This window comes from Pleurodeles waltl, chromosome 12 (genome assembly GCF_031143425.1).
Source record: "Pleurodeles waltl isolate 20211129_DDA chromosome 12, aPleWal1.hap1.20221129, whole genome shotgun sequence".
NCBI lineage: Eukaryota > Metazoa > Chordata > Amphibia > Caudata > Salamandridae > Pleurodeles > Pleurodeles waltl.
The window spans coordinates 8,774,579-8,787,375 of record NC_090451.1 but is presented as its reverse complement, the minus strand read 5'-3'; positions in this window follow the sequence as shown (position 1 = coordinate 8,787,375).

The window sequence follows — 12,797 nt, the reverse complement described above, 5'->3', positions numbered from 1 at the left end:
CAGCTGCAAATCACGCAGTACACAGGTTTGCAGTCTAGCGTGGGGAGGCAAGGACTTACCTCCACCAAACTTGGACTGAAGGGCCACTGGACTGTGGCAGTCACTTGGGTCGAGTTCCTGTGTTCCAGGGACCACGCTCGTCAGGATGAGAGGGGACCCAGTCTTTTGGTGCCTGCATTAGCAGGGGGAAGATTCCGTCAACCGACAGGAGATTTCTTCTTGGCTTCCAGTGCAGGGTGAAGGCAGATGACCCCCAGGGCATGCACCACCTGGAAACAGTCGAGAAAGCCGGCAGGATGAGGCGCTACAATGTTGCTGGTAGTCGTCTTGCTACTTTGTCGCGGTTTTGCAGGTGTCCTGGAGCATTCATCGGTCGATCCTTGGTAGAAGTCGAAGAGGGAGATGCAGAGGAATTCTGGTGAGCTCTTGCATTCGTTATCTGAAGAATTCCCCAAAGCAGAGACCCTAAATAGCCAGAAAAGGAGGTTTGGCTACCAAGAAAGGAGGATTGTCTACCAAGAAAGGTAAGAGCGTATCAGAGGGGGTCTCTGACGTCACCTGCAGGCACTGGCCACTTAGAGCAGTCCTATGTGCCCCCAACACCTCTGTTTCCAAGATGGCAGAGGTCTGGGACACACTGGAGGAGCTCTGGACACCTCCCTTGGGAGGTACTGGTCAGGGGAGTGGTATCTCCCCTTTCCTTTGTCCAGTTTTGCGCCAGAGCAGGGCTGGGGGATCCCTGAACCTGTGCAGACTGGCTTATGCAGAGATGGGACACCATCTGTGCCCCTCAAAGCATTTCCAGAAGCTGGGGGAGGCTACTCCTCCCCAGCCCTTCACACCTATTTCCAAAGGGAGAGGGTGTAACACCCTCTCTCAGAGGAAATCCTTTGTCCTGCCTTCCTGGGCCAGGGCTGCCTGGACCCCAGGAGGGCAGAATCCTGTCTGAGGGGTTGGCAGCAGCTACAGTGGAAACCCCGGAAAGGCAGTTTGGCAGTACCCCGGTTCTGTGCTAGAGACCCGGGGGATCATGAAATTATCCCCCCAATACCAGAAAGAGCCCCAGCCTCCAGCACTACACACTCCAAGAGCGACGTCCTCTGGGCAACTCCTGTGACATGGGCATCCACCTTCGCTGTGCTGCTGAGGCCTCCCTACGACTCCCTGTGCCTGCTGCCAGAGTGACTCCAATGATTCCCTCTGGCTTATCTGCTTGCGGAGGGCTGGACCTGACTTACCTACAAAGGTTGCAACACTTTGTGCGACGCTTTCTTGCATTTGCCAAGGCTTGTTAGTGGCCCTGCTGACCACTGACCCCCCTGCAATTTAACGACCACCTTGAGACACTTTGTGGATGACTCCTGGGATTTTCCTGCATCACCTGGACTCACTGTGCCACTGGATTCAAGATAGCCTGGCTGATGAAGGGTGATACTCTGAAACTGGTCTCAGGATGCTTGTTTCCGGTCCAGGGAGGACCTGGCTTGGCAGTTCGGCCTGGAGTGTTCCCATGAGGAACAGGGTCAAGACTAATTTGCATATGGCTGGGTCCAAACTGTGGTGGCCTGGTGAACAAAAGAACAATGGATTTAACCCAGATCTGTGACTGGGGGTGAATGTTTGATTAGTTCCGCATTCCGTCCATCATTTGTGTGTGTTTCACCTGAAATCCACAGCTGCACTTTCACAACAACTGTCCCTCAGGAAAGCATCTTCAAGAAAGATGGGCATTGCCCTCCTGCTCCCCCTGGGCATCTCCGAGTGTTCTGGACACTGTCCCCTCTTTCATTAGCTCCTCTTCATGAAGAACCCACGCCTGGGTTCCACCGACCTGGTCCACAGGTCACGACAGCAGCTGGACAACCGAGATCCCTACTGACTTCAACGGGAAGTTACAATACAACTTCACTCCTATGCACCTGGGCTCCCTGGTGTAGGTACACCACTTTTCTGGGTATCCATGGGGGGGATACTATCCAACCTCCCTTGTTCCAACGGGCTTCCTCTGGATCCTCTGGAAAGGCTCCTTAACCACGAAAACTCCAACCGCGACTTCCCCTGGTTATCGTATGGACACCGACCTGGAGATACAGCACTGCACATGGGTGACTGGGGACTCCTACCTACTTACCTTTGGGGTTTTAGTATATGATTTGGCCCCCTAGAGGGTCTCATGTTATTCTATGCCTCTATTTAACTGTTTCTAAGTATATTTTGTGTGTATATATCTCCGGTTATGAGATACACCAAAGTTAGTTTAGTGTTTGTGTTATTATAAATAAGACATTACTTTTCTAATACTGGTGTGGTTCTTTCATGTGTATACATCACTGACTGTTCTGTGTGGTATTTGCAACTGCTTTACACCCTACTGGATAAGCCTTAGCTGCTCTCCACAGCTACCCCTATGACAGTTCTGGTTGTCTAGAGCTGCCTACACTATCACTAAGGTTTGCCTGGACTCAGAGTGGCTCACCTATAGGTGTACACCCTATACTGAGCCTGTCTCCTACATTGGTGGCAGCGGTGGGATAAAGACTTGCATTGCTATCCACAGATAACCACTGCTAACGTACGTACATACTTTACTTTATAACAATCTGTATTTTTCAAATTTATTTTTGGACTAGGTTGTTAGGGGTCTAGCATAGCTCTAGCCCCAAAATTGTTGAAAAATTTAGAACACTAGGGTAGCTGTGGATACACTTACACTACACTAGCACCATGTCTTCAGTTGATGGAGCTGAACAGTCAGGAGTCTAGGTACAGTGACCGTATGTTCCAGGAACGTAGGACCCTGTGTAGAGCTAGGAAACTAAAGACAGGTAGTCACCCTACTAAACCTCATCTCCTAGAGATGCTCATCCAGTATGACCTCCAGAATCCTGGAGGGCAGGAAGAGCATTGAGCCCAAGGTGGGAGGGATGACCCCCCAGAGTTGGAGAAGGAAGTACACAGTACTTCAGGCTGGCACTCCGAACATGTCCAGGAGGACTCAGAAGAGATCCTTGAGGATAACCCTGGGCCTATAGTGGGAGGTACTGATAGTACAGCCGGGGGCACACATATAGACCCACTTTTTCTCCCTTTGGGTTGGTAAAAAGGGTTACCAGGAGGAATAGCTCCTCCTCTTCTTCATCCTCACTCTTCTCAGCATCATGTGCTGAGTCCCCCTATTCTAATAACTGAGAGGAGTTAGCTTTAGATAGGGGTACCATCTGCTTAAGCTTGAGAAAGCTAAGCTCAGGCTGAAAAGGGAGCAGCTGGCTCTCGAAAGGGAGGCCCTAGAGGTGGAGAAGGAGGCAGCACACAAAATCCAGGGTCAAAGAGAAACATTTTGACTCTAGGAATCTCAGCAGGATAGCCCCCCTTACAAGTCTGGGGATGACATCCATAAGTGGATCACTGCTTTAGAGAGTGCTTGTAAAGTTCAGAAGGTCCCTCAGAGGCAGTGGGAAGCTATCCTGTGGCTCTCCATTACAGCAAAGGCAGAGACAAACCTTTGACAGTTAGAGAAGAGGTTGCAGACAACTGCCAAATCTTGAAAGAAGCTCTGAGTGATGGGTTTGGGCTCACAACTGAGGAGTATAGGATGAGGATCAGGGAAACCCAGAGGAGTCCTCTCAAGACGGTCTTGATTTTGTAGACTGTGCAGTTAAGGCTCTGGAAGGCTGGCTGCATGGTAGTAAAGTTCATGACTATGAAGGGCTGTACAAGTTGATCATGAGAGAGCACATCCTTAATTACTATGTGTCTGAAAAAATGCACCAATACCTGGTGGACTCTGGGCTGACCTCTCCCTAAGAATTGGGAATAAAGGCAGACAAATAGGTTCACACCAGGGTGAGTAAGAAAACTTATAGTGGGGATGACCAGAAGAAACGTAATACTTCAAAATCTCAAGGGAAGGATGGGGAGAAACCTAAAGACAAAAAGATTTTTCTTCAGATCCACAACGTTCTTCGGAGGGTAGGTCTAAATCTTCCTCTTCCTCTAACAAGAAACCATGTGCTTTCTTTGTAAAGCAAAGGCCATAGGACATCTGATCCCAGTTGTCCTGAGAAATGCACCAGTACTACTACCACTCTCCCTAGTGCCCCCAGCAGCAGCACTAGTAGCTGTACCAAAGGGGGTGGCTGGGTTCACCATGGCTACTGCGGTGGACCCTGGCCTGGTCAGAGAGAGCACTGAGGCTGTCCTGGTATCGGAGGGTGACACCCCCTAGTGCCCCCAGCAGCGGCACTAGTAGCAGTACCACGTCCAAGGGGGTGGCTGGGTTCACCTTGGCTACTGCGGTGGACTCTGGCCTGGTCAGAGAGAGCACTGATGCTGTCCTGGTATCGGAGGGTGGCACCCCCTAGTGCCCCGCCGCAGCACGTCCAAGGGGGTGGCTGGGTTCACCTTGGCTACTGCTGTGGACTCTGGCCTGGTCAGAGAGAGCACTGAGGGTGCCATGGTATCAGAGGGTGGCACCCTTAGTGCCCCCAGGAGCAGCACTAGTAGCAATACCACGTCCAAGGGGGTGGCTGGGTTCACCTTGGCTACTGCAGTGGACTCTGGCCTGGTCAGAGAGAGCACGGAGGCTGTTCTGGTATCAGAGGGGACACCCCCTAGTGCCCCCACCAGCAGACTAGTAGCAGTACCACGTCCAAGGGGGTGGCTGGGTTCACCTTGGCTACTGCGGTGGACTCTGGCCTGGTCAGAGAGAGCACTGAGGCTGTCCTGGTATCAGAGGGTGGCACCCCATACTGCACCTAGCAGGAGTACTAGTAGCAGTACCATGTCCAAGGGGGTGGCTGGGTTCACCTTGGCTACTGCAGTGGACTCTGGCCTGGTCAGAGAGAGCACCGAGGCTGTCCTAGTATCAGAGGGTGGCACCCCCTAGTGCCCCTACCAGCAGCACTAGTAGCAGTACCACGTCCAAGGGGGTGGCTGGGTTCACCTTGGCTACTGCAGTGGACTCTGGCCTGGTCTGAGAGAGCACGGAGGCTGTCCTGGTATCAGAGGGTGACACTCCTTAGTGCCCCCAGCAGCAGCACTAGTAGCAGTACCAAGCCCAAAGGGGTGGCTGGTTTCACCTTGGCTACTGCGGTGGACTCTGGCCTGGTCAGAGAGAGCACCGAGGCTGTCCTAGAATCAGAGGGTGGCACCCCCTAGTACCCCCACCAGCAGCACTAGTGGCAGTACCACATCCAAGGGGAGGCTGGGTTCACCTTGGCTACTGCGGTGGACTCTGGCCTGGTCAGAGAGAGCACTGAGGCTGTCCTGGTATCGGAGGGTGACATCCCCTAGTGCCCCCAGCAGCAGCACTAGTAGCAGTACCACGTCCAAGGGGGTGGCTCGGTTCACCTTGGCTACTGCGGTGGACTCTGGTCTGGTCAGAGAGAGCACTAAGGCTGTCCTGGTATCAGAGGGTGGCACCCCCTACTGCCCCCAGCAGCAGCACTAGTAGCTGTACCAAGGGGGTGGCTGGGTTCACCTTGGCTACTGCGGTGGACTCTGGCCTGGTCAGAGAGCACTGAGGCTGTCCTGGTATCGGAGGGTGACATCCCCTAGTGCCCCCAGCAGCAGCACTAGTAGCAGTACCACGTCCAAGGGGGTGGCTGGGTTCACCTTGGCTACTGCGGTGGACATTGGCCTGGTCAGAGAGAGCACGGAGGCTGTCCTGGTATCAGGGGTGGCACCCCCTAGTGCCCCCCGCAGCAGCACTAGTAGCAGTACCACGTCCAAGGGGGTGGCTGGGTTCACCTTGGCTACTGCGGTGGACTCTGGCCTGGTCAGAGAGAGCACGGAGGCTGTCCTGGTATCAGAGGGGACACCCCCTAGTGCCCCCACCAGCAGCACTAGTAGCAGTACCACGTCCAAGGGGGTGGCTGGGTTCACCTTGGCTACTGTGGTGGACTCTGGCCTGGTCAGAGAGAGCACGGAGGCTGCCCTGGTATCGGAGGGTGACATCCCCTAGTGCCCCCAGCAGCAGCACTAGTAGCAGTACCACGTCCAAGGGGGTGGCTGGGTTCACCTTGGCTACTGCGGTGGTCTCTGGCCTGGTCAGAGAGAGCACTGAGGCTGTCCTGGGATCAGAGGGTGACACCCCCTAGTGCCCCCCGCAGCAGCACTAGTAGCTGTAGCACATCCCAGGGGGTGGCTGGGTTCACCTTGGCTACTGCGGTGGATTCTGGCCTGGTCAGAGAAAGCACTGAGGCTGTCCTGGTATCAGAGGGTGGCACCCCCTAGTGCCCCCCGCAGCAGCACTAGTAGCAGTACCACGTCCAAGGGGGTGGCTGGGTTCACCTTGGCCACTACGGTGGACTCTGGCCTGGTCAGAGAGAGCACTGAGGCTGTCCCGATATCAGAGGATGGCACCCCATAGTGCCCCCAGCACTAGTAGCAGTACCACGTGCAAGGGGGTGGCTGGGTTCAACTTGGCTACTGCGGTGGACTCTGGTCTGGTCAGAGAGAGCACTGAGGCTGTCCTGGTATCAGAGGGGACACCCCCAGTGCCCCCACCAGCACCACTGTAGGAAAGTACCATCTTGCCTGGCATGTTACCCCCATTTTTCACTGTATATATGTTGTTTTAGTTGTATGTGTCACTGGGACCCTGTTCTCCAGGGCCCCAGTGCTCATAAGTGTGCCTGAATGTGTTACCTGTGTTATGACTAACTGTCTCACTGAGGCTCTGCTAATCAGAACCTCAGTGGTTATGCTCTCTCATTTCTTTCAAATTGTCACTAACAGGCTACTGACCAATTTTACCAATTTACATTGGCTTACTGGAACACCCTTATAATTCCCTAGTATATGGTACTGAGGTACACAGGGTATTGGGGTTCCAGGAGATCCCTATGGGCTGCAGCATTTCTTTTGCCACCCATAGGGAGCTCTGACAATTCTTACACAGGCCTGCCACTGCAGCCTGAGTGAAATAACGTCCACGTTATTTCACAGCCATTTTACACTGCACTGAAGTAACTTATAAGTCACCTATATGTCTAACCTTTACCTGGTAAAGGTTAGGTGCAAAGTTACTTAGTGTGAGGGCACCCTGGCACTAGCCAAGGTGTCCCCACATTGTTCAGGGCCAATTTCCCTGACTTTGTGAGTGCGGGGACACCATTACACGCGTGCACTACATATTGGTCACTACCTATATGTAGCTTCACAATGGTAACTCCGAATATGGCCATGTAACATGTCTATGATCATGGAATTGCCCCCTCTATGCCATCCTGGCATAGTTGGCACAATCCCATGATCCCAGTGGTCTGTAGCACAGACCCTGGTAATGCCAAACTGCCTTTCCTGGGGTTTCACTGCAGCTGCTGCTGCTGCCAACCCCTCAGACAGGCATCTGCCCTCCTGGGGTCCAGCCAGGCCTGGCCCAGGATGGCAGAACAAAGAACTTTCTCTGAGAGAGGGTGTTACACCCTCTCCCTTTGGAAAATGGTGTGAAGGCAGGGGAGGAGTAGCCTCCCCCAGCCTCTGGAAATGCTTTCTTGGGCACAGATGTGCCCAATTCTGCATAAGCCAGTCTACACCGGTTCAGGGGACCCCTTAGCCCTGCTCTGGCGCAAAACTGGACAAAGGAAAGGGGAGTGACCACTCCCCTGACCTGCACCTCCCCTGGGAGGTGTCCAGAGCTCCTCCAGTGTGCTCCAGACCTCTGCCATCTTGGAAACAGAGGTGCTGCTGGCACACTGGACTGCTCTGAGTGGCCAGTGCCACCAGGTGACGTCAGAGACTCCTTCTGATAGGCTCCTTCAGGTGTTGCTAGCCTATCCTCTCTCCTAGGTAGCCAAACCCTCTTTTCTGGCTATTTAGGGTCTCTGTCTCTAGGGAAACTTTAGATAACGAATGCAAGAGCTCATCCGAGTTCCTCTGCATCTCTCTCTTCACCTTCTGCCAAGGAATCGACTGCTGACCGCGCTGGAAGCCTGCAAACCTGCAACATAGTAGCAAAGACGACTACTGCAACTCTGTAACGCTGATCCTGCCGCCTTCTCGACTGTTTTCCTGGTGGTGCATGCTGTGGGGGTAGTCTGCCTCCTCTCTGCACTAGAAGCTCCGAAGAAATCTCCCGTGGGTCGACGGAATCTTCCCCCTGCAACCGCAGGCACCAAAAAGCTGCATTACCGGTCCCTTGGGTCTCCTCTCAGCACGACGAGCGAGGTCCCTCGAATCCAGCAACTCTGTCCAAGTGGCCCCCACAGTCCAGTGACTCTTCAGTCCAAGTTTGTTGGAGGTAAGTCCTTGCCTCACCTCGCTAGACTGCATTGCTGGGAACCGTGACTTTTGCAGCTACTCCGGCCTCCGTGCACTTCCGGCGGAAATCCTTTGTGCACAGCCAAGCCTGGGTCCACGGCACTCTAACCTGCATTGCACGACTTTCTAAGTTGGTCTCCGGCGACGTGGGACTCCTTTGTGTAACTTCAGGTGAGCACCGTTTCATGCATCCTCGTAGTGCCTGTTTCTGGCACTTCTCTGGGTGCTACCTGCTGCTAAGAGGGCTCCTTGTCTTGCTCGACGTCCCCTCTACCTCCTGGTCCAATTTGCGACCTCCTGGTCCCTCCTGGGCTACAGCAGCATCCAAAAACGCTAACCGCATGATTTGCAGCTAACAAGGCTTGTTGGCATTCTTTCGGCGGGAAAATACTTCTGCACGACTCTCCACGGCGAGAGGGATCCGTCCACCAAAGGGGAAGTCTCTAGCCCTTTTTGTTCCTGCAGAAACCTCAGCTTCTTCTGTCCAGTAGAAGCTTCTTTGCATCCTCAGCTGGCATTTCCTGGGCATATGCCCATCTCCGACTTGCTTGTGACTTTTGGACTTGGTCCCCTTGTTCCACAGGTACCCTAGATTGGAAATCCATCGTTGTTGCATTGTTGGTTTGTGTCTTTCCTGCATTATTCCTCTAACACGACTTCTTTATCCTTAGGGGAACTTTAGTGCACTTTGCACTCACTTTTCAGGGTCTTGGGGAGGGTTATTTTCCTAACTCTGACTATTATCTAATAGTCCCAGCGACCCTCTACAAGGTCACATAGGTTTGGGGTCCATTCGTGGTTCGCATTCCACTTTTGGAGTATATGGTTTGTGTTGCCCCTATCCCTATGTGTCCCCATTGCATCCTATTGTAACTATACATTGTTTGCACTGTTTTCTAAGACTATACTGCATATTTTTGCTATTGTGTATATATATCTTGTGTATATTTCCTATCCTCTCACTGAGGGTACACTCTAAGATACTTTGGCATATTGTCATAAAAATAAAGTACCTTTATTTTTAGTATAACTGTGTATTGTGTTTTCTTGTGATATTGTGCATATGACACGAAGTGGTACTGTAGTAGCTTCACACGTCTCCTAGTTCAGCCTAAGCTGCTCTGCTAAGCTACCATTATCTATCAGCCTTTGCTGCTAGACACCCTATACACTAATAAGGGATAACTGGGCCTGGTGCAAGGTGCAAGTACCCCTAGGTACTCACTACAAGCCAGTCCAGCCTCCTACATTGGTTGTGCAGCGGTGGGATAAGTGCTTTGAGACTACTTACCACTCTTGTCATTGTACTTTTCATAAGAGAAAAATATACAAAACAAGTTCAGTGTATATACACATAGCCAAAAAGTTTTGCATTTCCTCTTTTCACTTTTTTCTAAGTGCTGAAAAGTACTTCTAAACTTTCTAAAAAGTTCTAAAAAGTTTTAAAAGTTTTTTTCTCTGTCTTTCTAAAAGCTCTGACAAACCTTTTTCTCTTTTTCTATCACTTTAACTCTCTCTAAAAATGTCTGGCACAGGCCAAAATGTGGATCTGTCCGAACTTGCATATGATCACCTTAGCTGGAAAGGAGCAAGGAGTCTCTGCATAGAGAGAGGTTTGAGTGTAGGGAAGAATCCTTCCTTGGAACTGTTACTTAACATGCTTAGAGAACAGGATAAGGCTAGAAGTGCCCCATCTGTAGAAAAAGTAGCTAATGGTTCCCAATCTGATCCAGGGACTCCCCCAGGAAAAGATTCAGGAAAGAAACTTCCTAGCCTGCCCATTACTAGACAGTCTAGCATAGTTGGTAATGATGAAGAGCCACACCATATAAATAGTGTTGTCTCACATCATGGCAAAAGCATTTATTCTCACCACAGTGGTACTGATGTTTCTGTTAGCCAAGCTGTTAGGGTGCCCTCTGTAAGGGACAGGTCTCCTTCTGTCCATTCTCACCATACTTCTGATTCAAGGCATGTCCCTCCCACCCACCCTGATGACAGATTGTTAGAAAGGGAGCTCAATAGATTGAGAGTGGAACAAACCAGACTGAAGCTCAAGAAGCAGCAGCTGGATTTGGATAGAAAGACTTTAGAAGTAGAGAAGGAGAGACAGAAACTGGGTTTAGAAACCCATGGTGGCAGCAGCAGTATTCCCCATAGTCATCCTGCAAAAGAGCATGATTCCAGGAATCTGCATAAGATAGTTCCCCCTTATAAGGAGGGGGATGACATTAACAAGTGGTTTGCTGCACTTGAGAGGGCCTGTGTTGTACAGGATGTCCCTCAAAGGCAGTGGGCTGCTATCCTATGGCTATCATTTAGTGGAAAAGGTAGGGATAGGCTCCTTACTGTGAAAGAAAGTGATGCCAATAATTTTACAGTTCTTAAGAATGCACTCCTGGATGGTTATGGCTTAACCACTGAACAGTACAGGATAAAGTTCAGAGAGACCAAAAAGGAGTCTTCACAAGACTGGGTTGATTTCATTGACCATTCAGTGAAGGCCTTGGAGGGGTGGTTACATGGCAGTAAAGTTACTGATTATGACAGCCTGTATAACTTGATCCTGAGAGAGCATATTCTTAATAATTGTGTGTCTGATTTGTTGCACCAGTACTTGGTGGACTCTGATCTGACCTCTCCCCAAGAATTGGGAAAGAAGGCAGACAAATGGGTCAGAACAAGGGTGAACAGAAAAGTTCATACAGGGGGTGACAAAGATGGCAACAAAAAGAAGGATGGTAAGTCTTCTGACAAGGGTGGGGACAAATCTAAAAATGAGTCTTCATCAGGCCCACAAAAACACTCTGGTGGGGGTGGTGGGTCCAAATCCTCCTTTAATCAAAACAAAGAAAAGAAACCATGGTGCTATTTATGTAAAGTAAAAGGCCATTGGACAACAGATCCCAGTTGTCCAAAGAAAAGCACCAAGCCTCCTACCACTACAACCCCTACTGCTACCCCTAGTGTCCCTACTAATAGCAGTGGTGGTGGGAGCAAACCTACTAATAACCAATCCAAGGGAGTAGCTGGGCTCACTATTGGTAACTTAGTTGGGGTTGGCCTTGTTAGGGAGGCCACAGAGACTGTGTTAGTCTCTGAGGGGGCTATTGATTTAGCCACCTTAGTTGCTTGTCCCCTTAATATGGATAAGTACAAGCAGCTACCCAAAATAAATAGTGTTGAGGTTCAGGCCTACAGGGACACTGGTGCCAGTGTGACTATGGTCATAGAGAAACTGGTCCACCCTGAACAACACCTACTTGGTCACCAGTACCAAGTAACCGATGCTCACAACAACACACTTAGCCACCCCATGGCTGTTGTTAATCTCAACTGGGGGGGGGGTTACTGGTCCAAAGAAAGTTGTGGTAGCCACAGATTTACCTGTAGACTGTCTACTAGGAAATGATTTGGAGACATCAGCTTGGTCAGATGTGGAGTTGGAGGCCCATGCAGCAATGCTGGGCATCCCAGGGCATATTTTTGCTTTAACCAGGGCTCAGGCCAAAAAGCAAAAAGGACAGGGAAGCTTGGATCCTGGAACAATGGACCAAGTGCTCCCTAAAGCTAGGGCTAGTAGAAGCAAACCACTTCCTACTATCCCTCCCTCTACAGTTGATTCAACTTCAAAGGAAGAAGAATTCCCTCCCTGTGCAGAACCTACACCAGAGGAGCTTGAAGCAGACACTGCTGAGCTTTTGGGTGAAGGGGGGCCTGCCAGGGAGGAGCTGAGTGTGGCACAGCAAACCTGTCCCACAATAGAGGGTCTAAGACAGCAAGCTGTCAAACAGGCTAATGGGGATGTCAGTGACTCTCACAGAGTTTACTGGGAGGACAACCTCTTGTACACTGAGGCAAGGGATCCTAAACCTGGAACTGCCAGGAGATTAGTGATTCCTCAGGAGTACAGAAAGTTCCTCCTATCTCTTGCACACAACATTCCCCTAGCTGGGCATCTGGGACAAATGAAAACTTGAGACAGACTTGTTCCCTTGTTTCATTGGCCTAGAATGTCTGAGGACACAAAAGATTTTTGTAAGTCCTGTGAAACCTGCCAAGCCAGTGGCAAGACAGGTGGCACTCCAAAGGCACCCCTTATTCCACTGCCTGTGGTTGGGGTTCCCTTTGAAAGGGTAGGGGTTGACATAGTTGGCCCCCTTGACCCTCCTACTGCTTCAGGCAATAGGTTTATCTTGGTGGTAGTGGACCATGCCACAAGATATCCTGAAGCAATTCCTTTAAGGACCACAACAGCACCTGCAGTGGTAAAGGCCCTCCTGGGAATATTTTCCAGGGTGGGCTTCCCAAAGGAAGTAGTATCAGACAGGGGAAGCAATTTCAAGTCTGCATACTTAAAGGCCATGTGGAAGGAGTGTGGTGTAACTTACAAGTTCACAACACCCTATCATCCACAAACAAATGGACTGGTGGAGAGATTTAATAAAACTCTCAAAGGCATGATTATGGGTCTCCCTGAAAAACTCCGCAGGAGATGGGATATCCTGTTACCATGCCTCCTTTTTGCCTACAGG